The sequence below is a fragment of the Haliotis rufescens genome, unplaced genomic scaffold (assembly GCF_023055435.1).
Source record: "Haliotis rufescens isolate VD_foot unplaced genomic scaffold, xgHalRufe1.0.p SCAF_17, whole genome shotgun sequence".
Lineage (NCBI taxonomy): Eukaryota > Metazoa > Mollusca > Gastropoda > Lepetellida > Haliotidae > Haliotis > Haliotis rufescens.
This window is the reverse complement of record NW_025963857.1, coordinates 24,136,088-24,162,739: the sequence shown is the minus strand read 5'-3', so window position 1 is coordinate 24,162,739 and position 26,652 is coordinate 24,136,088.

Sequence of the window (26,652 nt, the reverse complement as noted above, 5' to 3'; positions counted from 1 at the left end):
CACACCACACCACACCACACACCACACCATACATTCACCACACCACACCACACACGCCACGCCACGCCAAGCCAGGCCAGGCCACGCCACGCCACGCCACGCCACACCAGACCACGCCACGCCACGCCACGCCACGCCACGCCACGCCACAACACAACACACCTAGCCACACCACACCACACCACGCTAGCCACACCACGCCACGCCACGCCACGCCACGCCACGACACGACACGACACACCACACCACACACACCAGACCACACCACACCACGCCACGCCACGACACGACACACCACACCACACACACCAGACCACACCACACCACGCCACGCCACGACACGACACGACACACCACACCACACACACCAGACCACACCACGCCACGACACGACACGACACACCCAATGTGCATGCACGTCGCTATATAAGTGCAATCTAGAACGCGAAGTAAAACCTCATTTCACCTCAGCCCATCACAAACACAAACATGGCCTTGTCGCTTTAGTCATTCAGATAACTATGTCTGTCCCTCAGTTCATGACAGAGCGACATTAAATATTAAATAACATTTTTATTTACAAAAGAGTATGTTTTGGTTTGTAGGTACATTTGCTCGCCAAACAACTGGGACATGTTGTGACAGAAACGTATTTCATATTCAACAATGTAACATTTAATGTTTTTAATTCACATGATCTTCCAAACATGACTACGATTCAGTGATAATGCGTCAACGTACAGAGATGCGAGTCCTACAAGCAGCCGTAAGACCGCAGGTAACATGAACAATGACTCAGAAAGCTTACCTGATAAATAGATAATGTATGGAACGTTATTCATGTAACAGCTAGGAATGTTAACCCGTGTAAACCCTCCTTACCCAACAAACACACATGGGTGCGTAGGTATTACTCGTTATAAGGCGTCAACCGGCCATGAGAAATGTAAGTATAGAAAGAATGAATATAAACATGCCCTCCTCATACCCTCCTATCCCCCTTACCCCCCCCCCCCCTTACCCCCCTCCCCCCCCCCCCCCCCCTCCCCCCCCCCCCCCGGCCCAATATATATGCAGTGGACGAGCTGAACTATCCGTCACGAACGCTCGATGGTTATTTGTCAAAAGAAAATCGTTGCGTCTCGACACGATGCAATAGATTTTATACCCAAGGGTGTGACTGTGGAACACTTCAACCGTAAACAGACTTTTCTGTAGGCAGGGTTCAGATCCCACAACAAAGAGATGCATGTTGGCGTTAGTTTTCAAGTCTCGTGTGAGCTAAAGTTACTGATAGGGATGACAATCAATTTTTTCATGAAATTTAAATCCGTGGCCTAGGTAAGGTACTAATATGGTTTTAAATGACTATGATTGAAATATAAGTATACGTATGGCTTGTGAATAGCTTCTATAGGAATTTAAGGAATGCGGATGCGTTTAAATGGCAGCTGTGTTGAAATTGTCTTATTTTATGAAAAAGTTACACATATTGATATTTATCAAGCTAAAAGTGCAAAACGTTGAATTAAAGCGTTATTTACTTGATTGATTGACTGACTGATTGATTGACGTGCGCAGAAACGGAATTTCACGGTAGATAGCGTATTTAGGCCACGCGAGATTTTATATATCTTCCAGCCTATCTTCTTACTCGCATATTATCTTTATGTGAGTTACAGGGTGTGTGAGTGAGTGAGTGAGTGAGTGAGTGAGTGAGTGAGTGAGTGAGTCTGCTTTTAACGCCGCTTTGAACAGTATTTCAGTTCGATCGCCGCGTGCCAGCTCATTGTGAGATGATATTCCGAAGTGATGCAGGTCTTAGACGTTTGAGACCCAAGAGCACATGCTGACAACCTAGAAACACAATTAGGGCAACCGAGGCTCGAACCCACGGTCATTGGTTTCTGGCACACCAAAGGGACGCAACTCTGCACAGCAAACTGCCGCGCCTTTCGCGGAATCTTTGCCACACCTGCCACCCAGAAGTCTATACAAACAAATATAGTTATTTAAGTGATATCGCCTATTCTTGCAGCCGTATCAAAACGTCGCTGGGATGAGTGAGTGATATGTGAACAGTAGTACAGTTTATAACTTCATGCCAGTTGAATTTATGTGAAACTTCAAAGAACATCACCGGTCGCAGACATTTATAAAACTGGTAAATAACACGAGTACAGATATTTGTCTTACCAAGAATCATAATCGGAAAGCACCGGGGATTCGAACACACGTTCAGCGGATCGTGACATGATTAAGGGACGCAACTCTTCACACTATACAGATGTAGGTATTAAAGTTTTGATTATATTCGTATAAGAGCGGACCCAACACGTCACTATTAAAATCAGAAGTACTTAAACATTCCTTTCAGAGAAAACAACATTCTGGTGTGTTCGATTGGATAGTGAGTGAGTGAGTGAGTTAAAATTTATTGTCACATCGGCAGTATTTCAGCCATTTCGTGACTAACAAAAGTTATACATAATATATACATTTAAACAATAAAATAACTAGAAGATCACAGAATATTATTTAAAACTAGTATACAGCCATAAAAAGATTTCACCATACATAACGAAACAATATAAAAAAGGCTATAGATCGCCAGCAACTGAAGATTCCATTGGATAGACTCAGCTAATAAACAATTGATAAAACACAGTGATAAAAGACATAACACATGACAACAAACCATCCAATCGAAACGTTCCAAGTACTATGAAAATTCAGACGTACTTATATGACCTTATAACGTATTCGTTACCATGGTGATGTAAGTAAATGTAGATAAATGCTGAAATTGCTGAAGCCGTCGAACCCCAAATCTCCCATTTATCTTCGTGAAACAGAATCAAGCGGAATTACCGGTTACACTTTCAGCGCCTCGTTGTCCGTCTTTATATAACTCGGTAAATTAAGTACATATAATGGCAGTTCCAAGGTAACCAAGAGGGGATAATAATGTTTGGTTACCGAATATGTCAATACTCATTACTGTTAATAATCCACACAAAACAACAGTGTGATAAAGAGGAACTGTGTTCACTGAGGTGTGGTATATTTACTCGGGCGTAGAGTTTTTATCGATCTATTGATCCGCTTAGTTCTGCCTCGTCAGCAAATCTATTTGTGCATCGACCTTGACAAGTATTTAAAGTTGACACTTTCTAAAGACGTGGGAATTAAGTCAATGAACGCTCCAGTGTTAGGATGTGTCATGCATTTCTTATAACTTCCAACCGGAGAGGTTTCACACTATGTGTTGATGGGAAAACTTGACAAGGCAACATTTGTACTTTACGCTTCATCGGTTATTTTATCATCGGATTCTTTCCCCAAAGTGAAGAAATTTTTAAAATAACAACGTCAATAGATGTGATCTTGCCCCTGTGTAGATAGTACTATCTCATCAACTGATCGTATATTAGATCAGATCTTAAGGATATTGTATTTTTAGTTTTTTGGCCCCTTAAACGCCACCAGAACATATCTGTTGGCACTGAACATAATTTTAGGCCATAAAGGTTATGAGTGAGTGAGTTAAAATTTAATCGGCATCGGCATTATTTCAGCCATACAGGTTATGTATTTGTCCCTTATCAGAACATCCCTACAAACATAGAGCGACACGTTCTGTAGCTCACCTTATCTTTTCTGGAATATTTGTGCAATATGATAAAATATCAGGTAAATAAGACTATAGAATACGTTACATTTCTACGCAATAGGACGACTATCGAAAATTAGTTTTTCCCAACTTACAAAATACGCAACAAAACGCCACACGTGTTACAGAATCCTGCATATCAAATTTCACAAAACACGGAGAAATAGCTGAAATATAGAGAAAATATGTATATAAGGCCAAGTCGGTTTGAAATACTGAGAGACAAAGTTTATGGAACGTTTACAATGGACGGGACCCGTGAAGATCCGGATAGGGTTGGTCTTCAGCAACCCATACTTGTCGTAAAAGGTGACTGCTTGTCGTAAGCGGCAACTACCTGATCGGGTGGTCAGGCTCGCTGACTTGGTTGATGCATGTCATCGTATCCCAATTGCGTGGATCGATGCTCATGTTAGCAATCACTGGATTGTCTGGTCCAGACTCGATTATTTACAGACCGCCGTCATATAGCTGGAATATTGCTGAGTGCGGTGTTAAATAACAAACAAACCAACTAAATTTACAATGGACGGACGGAACGTGCCGCGACATTCATTCACGTGAACGTTCAGTTCAGGTGAGCTACAATTTGGGAGACGGAGGTTCCGACAAACAAATGACCCTTCTGTTGTAGCCTAACATGTTCATTACTGAAGAGAAGGATGCTGAAAGTCGGGATGCACAGTTTTATCTCATCCTGTCCAGTGAAGATTTGTTCTTCCTCATTCAGATCATTATTCAAAGAGGCGTAAACTTTTCCCAAAGTTGTTGTCTTTGTCACTGAAAATCAAATAACGGTATCTGATGACTGCCCCATCCCACAGGCTGCACGTGAGTTGCGGAAGCAGCTGTTACGCGACGACATGGAATTGTGGGTAGCATAGTGGTTCAAGTGTTTGCTCGCCACACCAAAGCCCTAGGTTCTATTCTCCACATGGAACCATGCGCGAAACCATTTGTATCCCTCGTCGTGTTGTTGCAGGAATGATTAAAAAGAGACGTGAAACCGCACCCACTCATGAGTGAGTGAGTTGAATTTTTAGTCACGTGTTTCAAGTATTTTAGCCTTGACAAGAACATGTCATACGTTAATATATTTTTTCAAACCTGTGGACACATGGCAGTATATTAACAAGCAAAACATTCGGATTATCAGTTAAGACTAAACAGTCGAGCAAAAAAGTATGTAATTGAAAATTGGATTTGGCTAAAATAACAAACGGCATCAAAACGTTACAAGACTAAAACCAGTCGCCAAAACACTGCAAACGTAAGCTACAAAACACAACTATGATACCCGTATCAAACACATCACCATCAAATAATCATTTATTGTTTGTTTCATTTTCAGCCACCATTAAACATCGATGTATATTTTCTTTTGCCAGGCAGGTTTTCTTTGTTTTGGGAAAAGTTGTTTGTGTCGATCAAATTGTGTGTTTTATCTCGTTCATCAAAGATAGTCATCTGGCAAAAATAAATATTTGACAAATTCTGTTTTATTTTATTATAAAACACTGCAAACGTAAGGTCCAAAACACAACTATGATACCCGTATCAAGTACATCACCATCTAAAACCATTCTAGCCACCATCCAACATGGGTGTATACTTTCTTTTAGGTTCTTATGACAAAGTTAAAACAATCGGACTGTTACGCAATGGCACAAAATATTTTCGGGCTACAAATTAGCAACGAAAGTTGGCTCAAGATTTACAAGGACAATGGGACTTAAAGTACCTCTGCTGCATACGCGGTACCCCATCCGGATATAAATCATCCCTTTAGTGGCTGGCGATTGTGTGTAATAGCTAATTTAATTGGTGATCTATATACAGCAAAAATTATTCCTGGAGAGTATAATGGCAGGGATAGCATAATTCGAATGATGTACCAACTCGTGACCGCACTAATGGTAACCATGGCGACCTGGCGCCATGAAGTACAAAACTTGTAAGGAAACATTAAATGTAAGGGTGTTATAACACTTACGCATATAATATGAATATATGATTAATACGAAGTAGCAATGACTCCAAGATGACCCACTCTGGTTAAAACACTTCGAATGAACATTTTCTCCCACGTACAATAAATGTATTGTCGTGCAGATATATGAAGATGTTGGGAGATGAAAGGCGCCGACGATTCAGATATGATGGTGTTATCGATCTCGACACACCCGATGCCTCCCTGGTATAGAGGTCACTTCCCATGAATCTACTATTGTCAGTTGATCATCACCAGAACGGGGATCGATCAAATTACTGCACTTAAGCGGACGTGTTGTGCCAATCAGGGTGTGAAACACGGACATGGTAGTCTATATCTGATAGCACCGTCCTGGATCTTTGGACGAAAGGTTCAAAGACTATCAGGCCTGATGGTACTGCCATGAAAAGGCCACGTTATGATTGGCGCACACGCTTTGGCAGATATCGTGGATACTGTAATTAACTTTAGGTGTATCAATGCTGATCAAGAAAAAAGTGGATATTGTCAAATGACTTAATAAGTAAACTACGTTTATAACGAACACGCTTTTACCGAACACATGGATATAACGAACTGTTGTGGGTCCCGTCCATTTGGTGTATATAGGCTGTATATGTGCACATAACTACTATTATAACGGGGCGGTCGGGTAGCCTAGTGGTTAAAGCGTTCGCTCGTCACGCTGAAGACACGGGTTCGATTCCCGACATGGGTACAATGTGTGAAGCCCATACCTGGTGTCCCCCGCCGTGATGTTGCTGGAATATTGCTAAAAGCGGCGTAAAACCATACTCACTCACTCACTACTATTACAAGGCACTAAAATTAGTGGTCCCTTTCAGTTCCTAGTTTACTTATTTGATCAAGAAATATACGAGTACAAGGGTGTCTGCTAAATAAGAAAGGTGGCTGAAAGAATCTCTTCAAAGATCATTTAAGTGGCGCAGCGTAAATACATATCTGAACCAGCATATTCAATGTTTTTCGCATTCGTGACTACTCGTGTGATTTCTCGCAGATTACGGAAACGGGCGAGTGTTTACGAAAGACTCTCTCAGTTGGTAACAAGCTATCGCCGTGACGTCACGGTTTCCGCCGCTGTCAGTCTGTGATATGTGTTTGTAGGGGCACGGGTGGCTAAGTTGTCTAAGGCAATTCGCTGTGCAGAGTTGCGTTCCTTGGGCACGCCAGGAACCTATGATCGTGGGTTCTAAGTTTGTCACACCATACCCGTGCTCGTGGGTTTCACCGAAGTGGTAAACGTCTGAGACCTGCATCACTTGGGGCTTTCCTCCAACATTAAGCTGACACGCCGTGATATAACTGGAATACTGTTAAAAGCGGCGTTAAACCCAACACTCTCATTCACTGTTATGTATTATCACATCTGTTTATCAGCGTCTGCGCGAACTTTATCTCCATCGGCACGTGCAAACACACATGGCATAGGATATAAACATGCTAATGCGATCGTGTACCTTCGATTATATTTTTTAAATCCATTAATTAATTTCTTCTTTCTGGGTCCCTGTTACAGCCTTTAGTTCTGTGTCGAATTACTCCCTAACTTGAAAATATACCTCAGGGCTATTGTGGATAAATGGTTTGCCGGCAGAACATATTGTTCACATACAACAGAGGAAGTTTTATCAACAGGGCAGTGTTGTGGGCGTGAGTTGTACCAGGACTGAGTGTGAGTGTAGGCTTTGAACCGCAGGGGGTAAGCAGTACACCAACAAACAACTATTACAGACTGTGTTCGTGAAGCAGCTAATAGGTTGGAGCTTCCGTCATCACGACTACCAGACGCACCACCATCGGCAGTCAGCCCGGAACAGTGTGCTGGCTGAATCACCAAGGGTTACCATGGTTAGTGTGGAGTGATGGGTTGTCTCAATGGACGGATGGGCGGTGTTGGTGTGGGTCGAGTTGGGGGCAAGCCAAGGGGAACTGTTGACTCATTGTCACTTAAGGTGTTTTCAAGAACAACCTGTAAATAATAATAATAATAATAATAATAATAATAATAATAATAATAATAAATAAAAATGAAAATAATATTGATGGTGATGATGATGATGATGATATTGTTAATGATGATGATGATATTGTTGATGGTGATGATGATGATGATGTTGTTGTTGATGGTGATGATGATGATGATGATGTTGTTGATGATAAGGACGGCGACGACGATGATAATGATGATGATGTTTCCTTAGACTATATGGAGAACTTCTTTAACTAAATATAAATTGATTCTTTAATGGTTAAATATGGATGAAATAGCTCTGACTTTATTGACTGTCTTTCTGTAGAAGAATTGTTAATGTGTAAACGTGTACGGTATCTCTGTTGAGTACACATAATCATAGCTTTTGTTATATACGTTACATATAATCATTACGGACCTAGATACGTATTAAAAACATGAAAACAATTTTCATGTTTTTTCTTCATATTTGTTCATTATTCTTCATATCGTTTCGGTTAGAGAAACTATAATGCAGTGCGGTTTCCAATGTTTCATATGTTCATTGGCAGTTGGCTTTTCAGCTATTGGCACAAAAACAAATGTTTCACGGTTTGTAGTGTCTAAGGTAGTGTGGCCAACACCTACGAGTGATTGAGTGAGTTATGTATGTTGTTAAACGACGCATTCTTCCATGAACTTAGAAAAAATCGATTTTGATTAATCATTCTGATTGTTTCAAATCACAATAACAAACTCTGATTAAAACAGCTGATTTGAAGACCGCATCACCGCAGAAGCTAATACGTATAGAAAGGTACTTTGTCAGTCATTTTGGGTGGGCATTTTAGTTTGGTCATAGTAGAAAGGAGATTAACATACTGTGATTTCAATGTAGATCTAGGTTAACTGTATAATTAACCGCGCTTAGTTGAAATTTGAAAACTCCCCCTGCACGTTTGGGTACAAATTCCATTACCTCGGTTAATCCTACAGGTAACCTAGCTCTTCATTGAAAACACAGGACGTTCTTGTTCAGCTATAGTTCTTGTAATGCATTCATATTACGGCGGCAGGTATACGATCGCGTCTAGGCAATTCTGTAACTATAAGAGCATTTATTAATATAAGATTATTACATTTATATAGTGACGTACACTTGTGTGTGTGTGAGAGAGAGAGAGAGAGAGAGAGATCGTCATGAGATCGAGATCGAGAGATCAAGAAAGAGAGAGAGAGTGAGAGAGGGAAAGAAAGAGAGAGAGGGGGACTGACAGAGGGAAAGAGAGAGAGATTATCAAGAGATCGAGATCAAGATATCGAGAGAGAGTGAGAGAGAGTAAGAGTGAGTAAGGGAGAGTGAGAGAAGGAAAGAGAGTGAGAGAGATCATCAAGAGATCGAGATCGAGAGATCAAGAAGAGAGAGAGTAAGAGAGGGAAAGAGAGAGAGTGAGAGTGAGAGAGAGAGAGAAAGACAGAGAGGTAGTGAGAAAGATTATCAAGAGATCGAGATCCAGAGATCAAGATGTCGAGAGAGAATGAGAGAGGGAAAGAGAGAGAGAGGGTAAGAGTGAGATCGAGATCATCAAGAGATAGAGATCGAGAGATCAAGAAAGAGAGTGAAAGAGAGAATGAGAGAGGGAAAGAGAGAGAGTGAGAGAGAGAGATCATCAAGAGATCGAGATCGAGAGGGAGAGAGAGAGAGAGAGCTAACTGTTTAACATGAATACCTCACTCAGACACAGGAAATTGACTTCGCGCCGACTATTCCTTGTTTTATCCCCTCAATGCCGAGCGCCAGGCAGGGAAACAACAAGCCACTAAATGAGCTTTAGCAATATTCCAGCAATATCACGGCGGGGGACACCAGAAATGGGCTTCACACATTGTACACATATCGGGAATCGAACCCGTGTCTTCGGCGTGACGAGCGAACGCTTTAACCACTAGGCTACCTGACCATCCCCACTAAATGACATTTATAAGTGATATACATAAGAGAGAGAATGTATGGATGTCAGCTACTTTTGAATGAGGAACATAAAGTTTCAGAAAATATGCTTTCTCCTTCGTCTCTCCTAGGGAAACAACAAGTACCATATTTAAGTTCTTTCGAAAGAATCGGACAAGGTATCCAACCACCGAACTTCCGTTCTCCGGGAAGACGCTAGGCGGTGATCCAAGATGCCCCACAAACAGCAAAGTCATGAAGCCTGACCATCCGATCCTCTGAGGTAGGCTTATACTACAGACATAGAATACTAGGGACCTATGGAAATCCCTACGGGGAGGTCATTCCCAAACAATCGGTCTTATCAATTTACATAGCCGCCATACAAAAGAAGAATAAAATCGGAATTATTTCTTTAAAATCGTTCATTATCAGCTATGCGGTGATTCATTGACGCGTGTGACTGCTGGAATTCTTTTGTTAATATCCCTGCAATAGATGTGTTCAGCTCAGCAAAAGGAAACATACATTTAAAAAATTGGATCTGACCAAAAATTACAAACTTCACCAAAAAACAATGAAAACAATCGCCGAAACACTGCAAACTTAGGTCCAAAACACAACTATGATACCCGTATCAAACAGATCACCATCAAATAATCATTTATTGTTTGTTTCATTGTCGGCAACCAGAAAACATCCATGTATATTTTCTTTTGCCCTGCAGGTTTTCTTTGTTTTGGATAAAATTGTTTGTGTCGATCAACTTGTGTGTTTTATCTCGTCCATCAAAGATAGAGTCATCTGACAAAAATAAATATTTGACAAATTCTGTTATATTTTCTGACGGGGTTTTGGTTTCGGTCGGTCCAATCGTAAAACAAACAGAATATAAGGCCATGTATGACGGGTGAAGCTGACTGGGTTTGTGTGTGATGAGATAGATGGCTGATGACTGTTACATCTCTCTGTCATAATAATGCATGGTGGGGAGTGTCCATTGACTACTCTGAGAATGCACTTGTGCCGAAGAAGGCAGAGCTATTAGGGACAAATCATACTTCCCAGATTTAAACAACCAAACGGATAAACCCGAGGTTAGGTTTCTTCCTTGGGGAATCAATTTTGGTGTCTGAAGGGTTGACTTGTGTTGTCTGAAGGGTGGAGATCTATTGTCTGAAGGGCGACGATCTGTTGTCTGAAGGGCGGAAATCTGTTGTCTGAAGTGTGTAGATCTGTTGTCTGAAGGGTGGAGATCTGTTGTCTGAAGGGCGAAAATCTGTTGTCTGAAGTGTGTAGATCTGTTGTCTGAAGGGTGGAGACCTGTTGTCTGAGGGCTGAGATGTGTTGTCTGAAGGGTAAAGATATGTTGTATGTAGGGCGTAGATCTGGTGTCTGAAGGGTGGAGATCTGTTGTCTGAAGGGTGGAGACCTGTTGTCTGAGGGCTGAGATGTGTTGTCTGAAGGGTAAAGATATGTTGTATGTAGGGCGTAGATCTGGTGTCTGAAGGGTGGAGATCTGCTGTCTGTAGAGCGGAGATCTGTTGTCTGTAGAGCGGAGATCTGTTGTCTGTAGGGCGGAGATGTGTTGTCTGTAGAGCGGAGATCTGTTGTCTGAAGGGTTGGGATGTGTTGCATGTGAAATGTTATACTTGTTTACGCCTTTGCATGTGTGTGTGACGGGTAATCCCTTGTATCATCACTATTTGATAGTAATTGATAAACACATGCTTATGATATGGTCGGAATCGCACAATGGACTCGGCAATTAGCAGAGATTTCTTATGATTCTGGAAAGGACATTGTCGCGTTTATTTAGTAATATTAAAGTTCTATCACGATGCCTGACAGAGGCAAGGAAGCCAATGGTAGATATCATGACAGACATGTCAGTGTCAGAATGACTTGCGGGACTGCCAAATTGCCCGAGCATACACCCTTTAAAATATGTAGATTACTCATTTACTCATCATTTTAATTTCCATTGACGCCTTCTGGGCTCAGGTTTATAATTTGTAAAACATCTGGGCTGCGTCCCGCAAAGCGATCGTAGAGTTACGATTGTCGTAAGTCTATGTTAAAGTATGAGAGTTACGATCACCTCAGCGCTGCGATCGCTTTGTACAACAGCACCCTGGTCCCTGAATGTAATAATAAAACATGAATGCGTCTTTAATAAAACATTTACCAACCTAAATCCCTCGAGTCAAAATAACATGCAGTCCTGAATGACCAATGGCCGGATGGGAGGGGTCGGCCCGACACCTGACCAGTGAAATGTGTTTGCTCTGCGATATCCTACAGGACGTCATCTGCCCCTTCCGGCCGGGGACTGATGTATGGCAGTGGGGGCTCGTCTCGACACGTTGTCTGCCTAAAACATACGGGTCCGTACTCACTTCCTCATGTACTATAATGTGAACGGTGAACCTGGCGTGTTGCGTTCATCCACAATATTTCTCATACATTATTTGTTTCAGGGAAATACTGGAGACAAGTTCCTTGGCCTGGGGCTATGGATGGACGTGAGGTGACGTTGCGATGTCTGCTTACAAGGATCAAGTTCGATAACGCGATCTCAGAATGACCACTGTCGTAGAGTTTGTTCAACTCTGTGAAGTACGGCAGTTTAATAAATTTGTGGAACAATGCCCATGGCAGATACATAGGCACCGTGTGTTTTTCTTAAATATAGTTCATTATTTTAACTGAAACAATACTTTCATCAAATATGTAGTTTAGTCTTAGTGAAACCTTGAAAACATTAAGTCTCAATGAAACTACAGACGACTTGTTCTAAAGCCACTTATACCCGAAAAGATAAATATAAAAGGACTTTAAGAAGGTGCAGAAACCTTTCTTCAAGTACTTAGGAATTTTTAAAAATATGTGTATAAATGATAAATTAGCAACGTATTTTTCTGAGCATTTAATTTAGTCTAGTCTAGTCTAGTCTAGTCTAGTCTAGTCTAGTCTAGTCTAGTCTAGCTTAACTTAATTTAATTTCATATAGGCACCATGTAAATCAAATCTCTATTTGATCATGTTGAGATGATGAAGAGCGATATGGTGAATACTGTAAAGTCGAAGCAAGTGCTGCCTCAGTATCTCACCTCGCACCTTTGAGCACTGATGCTGTTGATGAGATTGGTATGTCTTGATAGAATTGCTTAGACGGGTCGATGAGAACCGGAAACATTTCATGATAGTCAGAAACACATTTTGGTATTTGTGAAGTATTCCAGTATATATATGTAGCTTTTGTATTAGGTACGAGTTTGCGATGTATAAGGGATGCTGCAAGTATAAAGGGATTTATATAAGCATGTGTTGTTTTTTTAATAAATGTTCTTGTTTCGATTCAAACATTTCAGATTTGCTGCTACACACACAAAAACTTATATCAGACTATTTGTGACAACAATACCATTCATTAAAAAAAATCATTTTATTTTTATTTTATTGTATTATTAAAAATCATGCAATTTTTTTAATTAATTTTTTTTTACAAAAGGCATAAGAAACATATACAGTGAAACCGTGGTGGTCCGTAAAACTTTGGAACGGTCACTGTTGTTACAGTGCCTGCCAAAAGAAAGTACACACTTGACATTTCACATTCGACTCATTACTATGCGCTGTGAACTTGAGGACCCCATGTTCCTTGAGACGTTAGGTTGTGAGATATGATGCATGTAATATCGCCTATGATACCTGTGTCAAATACTAGTACATCACCATCGAAACGATTTTTCTTGTTTGTTTCATTTTTAGTCATCATCAAACATCGGTGTCTGCTTTATAATGGCGGCAGTTTATATAATGGGACGTAATTTCTACTTATCCTTGATTAGTTAAAATGGATTTTTTTCCCCGAAACGATACGTGTTTTCGTGTTCAGAATATCACAACTATATATTGATAAGAAGCAAATAATCTTGTAAAAGTGAAAGCAAAACGAAATTCGACAACAACAAGATGGCGGAAATTAATAAGGGAATATATGTTAAGGAAAAGATGGCGTACTATATTATAAGGGAACAAATTTAAAGGAAAGGATGGCGTACTGCGATATAAGGGAACATATTTAAAAGAAAAGATGGCGTTATATAATATAAGAGAACATATTTAAAGGAAAAGATGGCATGATATACTGACGGAAATAAACAGGGGAACATATTCAAAGGAAAAGATGGCGTAATATACTGACGGAAATAAACAGGGGTATATATTTAAAGGAAAAGATGTCGTACTGTAATATAAGGGAATATGTTATAAAGAAAAGATGGCGTTATATAATATAACAGAACATATTGAAAGGAAAAGATGGCGTACTATAATTATGAGGGAATATGCTTAAAGGAAAAGGTGGCGTAATGTACTGACGGAAATAAACAGGGGAACATATTTAAAGGAAAAAATGGTGTAATGTACTGATGGAAATAAACAGGGGAACATATTTAAAGGAAAAGATGGCGTAATATACTGACGGAAATAAACAGGGGAACATATTTAAAGGAAAAAATGGCGTTATGTACTGACGGAAATAAACAGGGGAACATATTTAAAGGAAAAAATGGCGTAATGTACTGATGGAAATAAACAGGGGAACATATTTAAAGGAAAAAATGGCGTAATGTACTGATGGAAATAAACAGGGGAACGTATTTAAGAGGAAAAAATGGCGTAATGTACTGATGGAAATAAACAGGGGAACATATTTAAAGGAAAAGATGGCGTAATATACTGACGGAAATAAACAGGGGAACAAATTTAAAGGAAAAGATGGCGTACTGTTCTGGTTTCCAGCAGTGATGGATCAGCGCGTCATGGTGTAGATGTGTCTATCCATTGTGTATAGTTACCATGTAAACTGTATTTCGTAATGACTACGGCGAAAGAGTTAACTCCCTTCATCACAAGTAGCATGGTCTCTGAAGGAGTCTTGCACACATGTTTCACTAACCACAAAGAACTAGTGGCAGTTACCGAACGTGTTATTCTATCATTGGCTGTCCATGAAGCGGACCTAAGGACAACATTGTGCTCCACGTTAGAGTACACCATCTAATGCAAGAAACAATCCTGCCGAATCCCCGTCACTTGAAATGTACAAGAATTTTCCTCCCCAACGTCTTCAAACAGGGACAATGTCCACACCGTCGTCAACACAGTACTCCTTGGCACACACGACAGCGGCATGGGTTGTTTATTTGATGTGAGACAACCAGCATGGCCGTACATTCTGTGAAAAGTCATCGGATTCTTCACTTCCGGGTTGAGCAAACACCGCGAGGTGTTCGACAAGGCGCACGCTTTGGGGGTATTGTCTTTGTTGTTATTGTCGTAGCAGCTTTGGAAGGTGAAGTACGAGTGTCCTCGAAGCATATTGTCTCTTGTAAGTCATTCCTTGGTGCTTTTCTAAAGGTTTGAAAAGGCTCTTCGGTGGCCATAAGATCGTAGTCTGTTCCAGATCCTAGAGAATAAATAAAGGTTGAATCCAGCTCAAGCCTAAAATGATTTTGCAAGTCTAGATTGCCCCAGATCCACAAATTAAGCATTTTTTAAATTTGTTCTGGGATTCATATACACTTTACTTTTTATTTTGTGCATATGCATTTAAAGATAAGTTAACTCTGTTTCAGGTCCTACAAGCAACCTGTCAAGGGGTGACATCACTGAAATTAATATATAATCAGGGTCGGTGGGTTAAAGCGTTCGCTCGTCATACCGAAGACACGTGTTCCATTCCTCACACGGTACAATGTGTGAAGCCCATTTCTGGTGTCCCCAGCAGTGATATCGCTAGACTGTTGCAAAAGGCGGAGTAAAACACAACTTACTCACTCTCATATAATCAAAACGTGGCTCTCGTATGTTTAAAGGACCTTTGAAGTGATGCATGTCATCAATCCCAATTGCGATGCTCATGATATTAATCCCTGGAAATTCTGGTCCAGACTCGATTATTTACAGACCGCCGTCATATAGCTGGAAAATTGCTGTGTGCGGCGTTAAATAACAAACCAACCAAACAACCAATCATGGCAAATTCAGACTGTAAAGCGGATTTGAAATAAAAGCAGTGTTTTATACTAACGATAAGCAGGAAAATTAATCAGCTTAGAGAGCTGAATCAAAAACAAATTCACGGTCATTTGATCCTTTGGGCAAGTTGACGTTTTCTCCTTCAGATGAATTTGATATTCATTCTGTTCTAAAATAACAACTATTTCGATAGTGGTTCGAAATAAACAACATTCTCTTGGGTTAGAATTCATTCCTTGACGAATCCTGTTTAAATGATTCTACACATGCCTACTGGGAGCGACACGGGGGTTGACGGTTAATCTCGTTAATCCAGCGTTAAATACTTCATCCGACAACACATCACACCGTATGAAAACAGACCCACTCCATTGCTAAACAATATTTCAGTTCCATCACACCAAAACGCCATTTCGCTAACAGAATTCCAGACGATCGATGCTATTTCTTCAGATGCTAATTTAAATGTTACATCATTCTCAACCCGGTTTTGATTTCTCCCCGTCTTTTGAAATGTGATTCATTCGAACACGTGGGTCTCATAATCACTACCAGATGGCGCTGCACACGAGCTCCCTCGATAAGCCAATGACAATCCAGAATGGCACGAGCTTGTTATTACGTTACGTAATCGGCGCTACCGATGCAATGGCTTGTTTGGTCTGTCCCAAGTAGGCAGTGTTAATGACACATAATATAGAATGGCATGTTTTAGGAGGAAATGGTTTTCAAATCTTCGTGGGGGTATTTATATTTCTTGCAAACAAATCTTTACGTAATTGAGTTATTATCCCCGATTTGGTCATGATTGTGTCGTATTTACTTTATTTCAGAAGTGAGCGGATTTGTTTTCTTGTGTTCTCTGTGTTTGGATAGGATGTTTTGAAATATGTTGAGTAACGGAGAGGGGGTGCTGTCAAAACATGTACCGAAGTTGTCTACAAATGGCATTGGCACTATATCAACATGAAGTATATAAATATCAGCCAAATGTATATAACCGTCTTGCATTGTATGGCCAAATATTTGCTTTGCAGAGTTACGTCCCTTAGGAGCGCTAGGATCCTATGATCGTGGATTCGAATCCCAGATTCATCCGGATTAACATTATTGGTTTGTCTGCACCATGATCGTATTTCACCAAGACTGGACCCGTCTAGGATCTGTATCACTTCGGGCTAAGGCTAACATACTCAACCACCCTATAATAACCGTCACAGTGCGAGTGAATGAGTGAGTGAAAATGTGACGTCGCATCGGCATTGATTCAGACATGTGACCACCTCAGAGGTCTTGGATGCTGCTTGACTAAGCTTCCATTCGTCACGCTGCTGTACCCGGGTTCGATACCCAATATTGGTTCAACATGTGGAGCTCGTTTTGGGAGTCACGTTCCGTTATTTGCTGAAGGCGGCGTAAAAAGCCGTAACACCCACTTTATGTTAAAAACGTCATAACAAAACTTACATAACATTCTATATCTTGTGAAACCTATTCCTTGTGTCCGGCTCACTTCTAGGGTGCGACTGATGCTGAGATCCGCGTTACAGCGCGCTCACTCTTAGCACCGTTCCACAAAGTGATTTTAGCGGTACGCTTATCGTAAGCCAGTGTTAAAGTAGGGGAGTTACGATCACCTTAGCGCTAAGATGGCTTTGTGGAACGGGGCCCAAGGCCTAGTGGTTAAAGCGTTCGTCGTCGTGCTGAAGATCCGGGTTCGATTCCCGACATGGGCACAATGTGTGAAGCCCATTTCTGGTGTCCCCCGTCGTGATATTGCTGGAATATTGCTAAAAGCGGCGTAAAACCATACTCACTCACTCGCTAACTCAGACTAAATAATTTTGAGTCACGCTCTTTTGAAAATTTACAAGATGATGAAGAGGTTACTGTTAGATACAAATTTACAGTTGAGTATACATGCTTAATCATTCCTTTTGACATTGCTGTTAAAAAGTACCGTCAGTGACTAGATTGTTGATGATGTGTTCTCGAGGCATGAGTAAGGCTTGGCAACATCAGTGCGAAGTACACTTGTAAAGAATGTGTTGTTTTAGCTTGACACATTGCTGATGTCATCTTGGCCTATTGGCCGTTTTTAGGTTGAAATATGAGCTCGAAAGGACTGAAACGTGGGTTTTCTATCTATAACTGCATAAGTACACCATAAGGGTCTTAAATAGGGATTAATGGGTGTCATATTTCATGAAATAAGGACATTGTTATGTACACAGGATAAAGAGCATGAGACGGAACTTATGGTAATGAGGCGTTTAACTGTAACATGACACGGAATATGTGGTTAAGACGAATGGGTGGTAAGTGTTATTGTTAACTAGTGAGATGGTGAGTGACTGTCAGATGTAGGCTTGGGGATGAGATTGTGAGATGAAATTGAGATTGTGTTTCAGTTTATGGGTTCGTTCATTCATCATGGTGATGGATGCTGACCAAAATATTCCAAAGTATCATTGTAATCATTTCCTTAGTACCAAACGTATTACCCAAATATACGATACGTATCACGATACACTTACCTCACGGTACGAGACGTATCACGATACACTTACCTCACGGTACGATACGAATCACGATACACTTACCTCACGGTACGATACGTATCATGATACACTTACCTCACAGTACGATACGTATCATGATAGACCTACCTCACCGTACGATACATTTACATCACAGTACGATGCGTATCATGATACACTTACCCCACAGTATGATACGTATCATGATAGACCTACCTTACCGTACGATACATTTACATCACAGTACGATGCGTATCACGATACACTTACCCTACAGTATGATACGTATCATGATACACTTACCCCACAGTACGATACATTTACCCCACAGTACGATACACTTACCTCACAGTATGATACACTTATCTCACAGTATGATACACTTACCTCACAGTACGATACACTTACATCACAGTACGATACACTTACCCCACAGTACGATCCACTTACCCCACAGTACGATACACTTACCCCACAGTACGATACACTAACCCCACAGTAGGATACACTTATCTCACAGTACGATACACTTACCCCACAGTACGATACACTTACCCCACAGTACGATACACTTACCCCACAGTACGATACACTTACATCACAGTACTATACAGTAACCCCACAGTACGATACACTTACCCCACAGTACGATACACTTACCCCACAGTACGATACACTTACCCCACAGTATGATACGTATCATGATAGACCTACCTTACCGTACGATACATTTACATCACAGTACGATGCGTATCACGATACACTTACCCTACAGTATGATACGTATCATAATACACTTACCCCACAGTATGATACACTTACCCCACTGTACGATACACTTACCTCACAGTACGATACACTTATCTCACAGTATGATACACTTACCTCACAGTACGATACACTTACCCCACAGTACGATACACTTACCCCACAGTACGATACACTTACCCCACAGTACGATACGCTTACCCCACAGTACGATACACTAACATCACAGTACGATACACTAACCCCACAGTACGATACACTTACCCCACAGTACGATACACTTACCCCACAGTACGATACACTTACCCCACAGTACGATACACTAACCCCACAGTAGGATACACTTATCTCACAGTACGATACACTTACCCCACAGTACGATACACTTACCCCACAGTACGATACACTTACCCCACAGTACGATACACTTACCCCACAGTACGATACACTTACATCACAGTACGATACTCACAAAGACACATTACTGAATACATTCTTCATCGCCCACATCTTCAAACCAAGTTGACTTAGAAACGTCTGCTGCCAAGAAGACAAAGCGGCAAAACGTATCTAATATACATTTGTTTTCTATAAATAGTGACTCGATGTCTGTTGATGTTTTCCAAGTGCACTGGTGGAAGCGGAAAACGGCAAGCTTGAAATAAATGTCACATTACACCAGTCTCAACAGAGAGACTCGGCCTGACCGCTCCACATGCACGTGTTGTCTGGCTTGCGCGTTCGGTATTTACTGCACGCGCCTGACAGGGCATCATTGACATGCACAAAACATATCACCTTGTTCTGTTAAGCAGAAAGCTGACGGAAGTATACGTACAGGTTCCACCAAGGGGGGTGAAACGGAATTTAACGTGGCGTTATTACACTTATATAGCGACGTGCATGCATGTGTGTACGTGTGTGTGTGTGTGTGTGTGTGTGTGTGCACGTTTGTTTGTTGTTAACGCTACACTCAACAATGTTCCAGCAATATGACAGCGGTCTGTAAAATATCGAGCCTGGACCAGACAATCCAGTAATTGATATCATGAGCATCGACCCGCGCAACTGGCATACGATAACATGCATCAACCAAGTTGATCCCCCGATCCCGTTAGTTGCCTCTTACGACAAGCATCGGTTGCTGAATGGTTGGTCCAACCCGGATCTCCACGGGTCTGTTAGACTAACATTTAGTCTCTGAAATAATTTATTACACAAGGGGCGGTCGGGTAGCCTAGTGGTAAAAGCGTTCGCTCGTCACGCCGTGATATTGCTGGAATATTGCTAAAAGCGGCGTAAAACCATACTCACTCACTCACTCACTCAATTATATTACACTATATCCTTCTTGACTCTAAAAATATATAAAAAAATTCCCTATGCTGGAATAGAGCTAGCTTGAGCTGGCTAGACTTCTTTTTGTATGCATTTCTATATTATAATTTTTTTTCATAAAATAAATATATTCCACGGTCATGGTGCAGGACTACGGGTCTGTGCATGTGTGTGTGTATCTGAATGATACTGGACTAGCCGGTTTTATAGTGCTGTCCACTGAGATACCATGCTGCAGTTTAAAATGGAAACCCCACTCAGACACAGTACACAGACTCCGAGCACATCAGCCCTTGTTTTATACCGCAACGCCAACACCAGACAGGGCAACAGCATATTTGGTGCAACGCGACCGGGTATTGAACCAACCTCCTTTCGTTCTCAAGACAGACGCTCTATCCTCGGTTCCCCGGGGATGCGAATACGAATGAATCTAATGCTTGACTATGACGTGGATGTATAAACCGGCATTGCTATAGTGATGAATACATCTTCATCATAAAAGACATACAACTATTTCCGAATAACAACTTCTTTATTATTTGTAACGATGTTTCGAGGCTATTTCTAACCCATTCATCAGGTGAATTCTGAGAAAGCGTTTATGAGTGAATATGTAACACGCTCATATGTGTCTTTAGGGTCGGATTAATTTACAAAGATAAGATAACGGGGAAGCCAATGAGATTACGAAATGATTGACAATCATTTGTCGCCATCACCATATTGAGGGGCGGTCGGGTAGCCTAGTGGTTAAAGCGTTCGCTCGTCACGCCGATATTGCTGGAATATTGCTAAAAGCGGCGTAAAACCATACTCACTCACTCACTCACTCGCCATTTTGAGTACAGGTACGAGTGAGTTTTCTTGAGAATAATCTTGATTCTTTATTCTTTTCTTATTCTTGTGTCTCATGTACAAACATTAGATTGACTGTAACAGATAGACAGGATTTCATTGAGTATATGGCTTTTGAATTTCCTTAATTTGACTTCACTGGCTCCTAGCATGACTTCCCCATGCATGTTGCTTAAACCACATGGTGATATTACCAGACCAATCTGTCATTATCTCCCTTCTTATCAAGGTTTATGTAAAATTGGCACATGATAAAAAGTGAAACATAACATTCAAAAAAAGGAAATTAAATAAACATCATATTACCATAACAATTATTTAATATTGTATACCGCTGTTGTGATATGCAATACATAATTTGTTAAAAATATAGAAACCAGTTTTTATACCTCCTTAACCAATTAAGCTATCATAATTGATAGAAAATAGAATTTGACCATTACAGCAATATTCCAGCAATATCACGGCGGGAGTATAGATACGACTGGTAGCTGAAGGTTCTGATCCCAACCACGAAGGATGTATAGTACTCTTAACAGTTTACAATAATTAGTACAATACCTTTCTTGCTTACGTACTGCATTTGAACCAAACACGCGACCAGGCAGAATATGTCTGCAGGCATCAAAGTGACTAGCTATTCTCTGTTGATGAAATGGGCAAAATCGGCGACCTCGCTGTCATCAAATTTCTCCAAATGAAAGGGCTAACTCTCACAACAATCCATGCGGACATGGGCCAACTTTAGGGGACGCTGTCCTTCCTTTGTTCTTTGTTCAAGAGGGAAGAGAGAGCCTCGAAGATGATCCATTATCAGAAAGACCATCACCTGCTACCTCTAAGGAAAATGTTGATAAAAAACATGATATGATTATGGATGATCGAGGACTCTTAAATAGCCAATTCTGTAGGCATGTTTCATGTGATAGTTGAGAACATCCTGAGGAATGAACTGGGCGTGACAAAGGTTTCACGTTTGGTCACAAGGCTTCTGACTTCTGATCAGAAACGCTCCAGGTTCATCAACTCTCGTGCGAAATGACGTCGTTTTGAAGCAGACCCAGATGATTTTGTTCAGCGATTTGTAACCATGGATCCGTCTTGGGTTCTCCACTATCAGCCAGAGACTAAACAACAGTGAAAGCAGTGGAAACATCTAACGTCTCCCCCGAAGAAGAAGGTAAAGTCTGTTATGTTCCATCCGCTGGCTAGGTGATGGCTTCGGTTTTCTGAGATTCCAACGGAACCCCACTGGTAGACTACCACCGGATAGGTCAGCCCATCAATGACCAATATTGAGCTAATCTGCTTTGCCAGATACTATCAAGGCTAAACGTCGTTGATACCTCATTAAAGGTGTGTGTTTTCGTCAATCTACTGTTGACATGCCTGCATATTTGACTGTGGCTTTGACCTCGTTAAACATCCTCCGTATTCACCAGAGTTGGCACCGTCAGATTTCCATCTCTTAGGAGACGGATTATATGGCAAGCATTATGCAAATGACGATGACGTCATTTCATCTGTGGATGACCTTCACAATGAGGAAGCCTTCTACACCAGGGGGATCCCGCCACTCCAGCATCGTTGGCAGAAGTATGTGGATTATCTTCTAAAAATACAATTAGCAATCATCTTCATAAACGGAGTTCATTATAAGATGGATCAGAACTGTTCGGCTAGCCCTCGTATGATATTGACTATGTGGATGTGAGACCTGTTCATTCAGCCTACACCGATCCTAAGGACATTCTCCGTACTAACACATCTCCTGATTATTCTGTAGATGAATTTGATCCTGAAAAAGAGGATATCTGGATTAATGATATTTCATTGCATCCCATCACCATATTGATACCGATATCTCCACAACCACATGTCCCCGTGAAGATCCGGGGTAGAATAGGTCTTCAGCAACCCATGCTTACAGTAAAAATCGACTATGCTTGTCGTAAGAGGCGACTAACGTGATCGTGTGGTCAGGCTTGCTGACTTGGTTGATGCATGTCACCGTATCCCAATTGCGTGGATCGATGCTCATGGTGTCAATCACTGGATTGTCTGGTCCAGACTCGATTATTTACAGACGGTCATCGTAAAGCTGGTATAATGCTGAGTGCTGCGTTAAACAACAAACAAACATAACCTGATGTATGTAGATAGATTCATCACTACCCTTTATTTCCAACACCATATATGCGGTTAAATGGTATTTCAGTGCATCTCTATCACCGTATGTACATATATCCATTACTATATTTTTTTATCGATATTACTTTATAATATATATGAATTGCTGTTTTTATTTCTATGTCTGCTTCACCAATTGCATGTAAACTTTACCTTCAATGTTTTATGGAACCTTTACCTTAATCAGTATACAGAAGAGTACGGTTATAACGAACTATGGTTATAACGAACTCAAAGGGACCACTTATTTTAGTTCGTTATAACCGTAGTTCGTTATAAGCATATATACAGCATACCTACAGCAAAATGTAGGGACAAAAAAGTTCGTTATATCCGTCAGTTCGTTATAAACGTGTTCGTTATAAACATAGTTTACTGTACCATGTATATCTGGAAGACGGTTCATCGAGGACAACACATTCCTCCCCATAAAACCCAGGACGTCTGTATATTAAATAGTACATTGACCCAAATCCGTGGTAATCGTCACATTAGCGCTTTATTCACACCACAACAGCCCATTACCTTCATCAATGCCGCCAGATACACATTTCTAACGGAAATGGCAACACGTTGAACTGGTCAGTGTAATGGCCTCAGACCAGAGGTTACTTCTGTCTGTTAATGACCGATGGTTGATGCAGGGCGTATCTTACAGATGATCTGAGCTGACCTGATGAATCACATGGCCCGGGTTATAATAATTACATTACACCGCCGCACTCGCCAGGTGTGAGAGGCCTGGGGTACCGTATACTACTATATCTTGCAGTTTTGTGTTTGTTAGGTTGTTAGAGTGAGTGAGTGAGTTGGGTTTAACGCCACTTTTAACATTATTCCAGTTATATCACGGCGTGTCAGCTTAATGTGGGAGGAAAGCCCGAAGTGATGCAGGTCTCAGACGTTTACTACTTCGGTGAAACCCACGAGCACGGGTATGGTGCTGACAAACCTAGAAACATAACTGGGGCGAATCGGGATTCGAACCCACAATCATAGGTTTCTGGCGTGTACAAGGGACACAACTCTGCACAGCGAATCACGGCGTCTTAGACGACTGGGCTACCCGTGCCCCCTAGGTTGTTAGAAGTTACAATATTCCAGGTAAATGACCGCGGCCTGCGAACAGTCGAGTCTGGACCAGACAAACCATGTAGTGATTAACGTTTAGAGCAACGTCCAGCGCAATCAACCAGCGCATGACTACCAGATCCAATTTAATGGGTGGGATTATTTGTTTAATGTAAACTTTTTTCAGGTTAAGCTACATGAGATACTAGTAGAAATATAGATAGAAATCCAAAAAAATTATAGATCTACAGTAAACTACGGTTATAACGAACTATAAGGGACCTCTAATTGTAGTTCGTTATAACCGTAGTTCGTTATAAGCATATATACAGCATAACTACAGCAAATAATCGGGACAAAAAGTAAGTTCGTTATAAGCGTGTTCGTTATAAACGTAGTTTACTGTATATATTTTTATCATTTTCTCGCTGATCTAAAATGTATTATGTGTGAGAGAGAGACAGACAGAGAGAGACACACACACAGAGAGGAGAGTCTTATTCTCAGAGGAAGAGAGGGGGTGAGGGGGAGCGAGAGATTTAGAGATATACTTAGACAGAAACACATCCCGGGGACATCTCTATCTCCCGGAGAGATAGACAGACAGAGAGATGGACACAGTAGAAAGGATATATTTTATCGGTGAGAGAGAGGGAGAGAGCGAAAAGGAGGGGGGGTAATATCTAGTTACATTTTGTAACAAATCCCCTTTTTATTCGTTTTCCATTAACCGTTCTAAATTCAAACAATTGATTTCAGATTATACATACCAGCGATCATTCTTACACTGCAGTAATGAGATACCTCAATTTGTGCAATCGCCAATGCACACACGAACCAATGTTACAAAGTGCATTTACGTGTAGATTACGCAAGTACTTATTCCTAACTCTCATCCGAATAATTTCCCTCGTTAATATATCGCCAACAAATATTTCTTCCTACAGACAATACTAATTAATTAAAATGCCAGTCAACTGCCTACACCCTGTTACGTAATGCATCCACAACAATTCCATACAACTGCAGGGGCAGAGATTAGCTAAGCGGCCGTTTTGCATTAAATACGGCATTTCACATAAATAACAATCCCACTACACACCTATTAAACCGAGTGAACTCTACCACCTTGTGTGGGTGCCAAATATCTCGCCCTGATTATAAACAACAGCGTTCATCAACAAAGGCAGGATGCGGTCTTATTTCATAATCAGAAACATCTTGGAGAATTTCTTTGAATATTTTGCTTGAACTTTACCCAATCTAACAAGTGGTTGCTTGTACTTAGTAAATATACGTAAAACAGGTGTGTCTAATGTCGGTTAAATAAAGCCGCATTTTTAATTTACTTGTATTGAAAAAAGGTGTGTTTTAATTAAGTTTAATTTATTTCAGAGAATATTGACCCGGCAAGGTGGATTTTTACCGGAAGCAGATTTGAGATTTTGGTCTTTTTATAAACGTGACGTTAAAAATATAGTCATGATTTACAACTGGGCTGCGAACGATGGTTTGATTACCGTAGTGAAAAGAGAAAAGTCTCTCTCTCTAACAATCACTCATTCACAAACACACGATTAAATCTTTTATAACTGTATTTATATCATTAATTCCACCGCATTTAGGAAAATTCAATTGAAGCTATATAACGACGTCTCTAAATTCTCGGGCAAAGCTGTGGTTGACTGTATGAGCAGCTATTGGCGTGATAGTTTGATAATATACTACTCAACTTTTGATAGGGATGAGAGAGAGAGAGAGAGAGAGGGAGAGAAAGAGAGGGAGAGGACGTCGTGACGTTAACAAAAACACACGGAGAGATTGGCACAGGTCCACAAACCTGACAGCCAATCCTTTCGGGTACCCATTTGCAACCGAGTCATTAGAGGTAAATTTGAAATGACGTCGCTTGCCTAAGGCCACACCGCATTTTTTTCATATACCTCCATTAAAGTGTAGGGCTTGGTTCAAACAACAAACTCTCAGCAAACATGTTTACCGAGCGCAGTCACCCATCCAACAACTCACCGCCGCCAGCTTTGCCAAACATCGCCTGATTTCTGACCTGTGCTCTAAGTCGAACATCTTTATTTTTATGCCGAGTTTCGGAGAAACATATAACACTTGACACCTGTGAGGACAAAATATAAAACCCAGATATATTTGAGATATTCCGACTATTAATCTTAAACATGACAAGATGGTATCCTATATGTTAATTCAGTCGTTCAGTCGTCAGGGTGGAAG